The sequence below is a fragment of the Triticum dicoccoides genome, chromosome 5A (genome assembly GCF_002162155.2).
Source record: "Triticum dicoccoides isolate Atlit2015 ecotype Zavitan chromosome 5A, WEW_v2.0, whole genome shotgun sequence".
Classification (NCBI taxonomy): domain Eukaryota; kingdom Viridiplantae; phylum Streptophyta; class Magnoliopsida; order Poales; family Poaceae; genus Triticum; species Triticum dicoccoides.
This window is the reverse complement of record NC_041388.1, coordinates 651883042-651883824: the sequence shown is the minus strand read 5'-3', so window position 1 is coordinate 651883824 and position 783 is coordinate 651883042.

Below are 783 nucleotides of genomic sequence, written 5' to 3'. Positions count from 1 at the left end.
AGAACAAAGACAGAACATACTTCCACATCACCAAAATCTTCAACAATCTCATCGCCATCATACGAAGAGCTGAACTTCACGGCAAAGAAACCACAATCATTACTCTTCTGCTTCGGAACATCGATGAAAGTCGGCCTCTTTGCAATAGTCACCCAGTTAGGCTGCTTGCTCGCCTTGTATGCAGCCTTGCCGTACACCTCCTTGAGCAACCCAACAAATCTCTTCATCTGCCAGAAATAACAAAATTAGATGAAGTCAAAAACATGTTAACCAAAATAGTTAAGTTCAGGTACATAAAAAAGCGACACTTGCATAAGATCCACCTAAACAAAATAGCAGAAGTTCAACTTCTAAATGACAGTCAGTTCAAGCAGTATTACCAAAACAGAGACAGCAACATATTTTGTCAACACAAGGCATAATAAACTTCGTGTCAAACAAGAGAATGTGAAAGGAGGTTCAGGCTAAGAAACACTCACGATATTTTGGCAGTCCCCGTGGAAACTCGATCGTGACATTTGCATATTATAGTAAGAAAGTGAATCAAGGATGTCAATGCTCCCACGATATCTATTCAACACATACACACTATAGTGCACCATTGTGCCAATTGGCTTGAATAGAATCAAGAAAACCTGCCAAGAATGAAAGGACCGGTGAACACAAACTATAAAAGCATATGTACTGAAGAACCGGCATGAACAAAAACTTCTTGACAAACTCAGCAAAAGGATGCACATGAAATTAAAAAAGCAAGAGTTATGAAAACCTAACCAGCTTTGC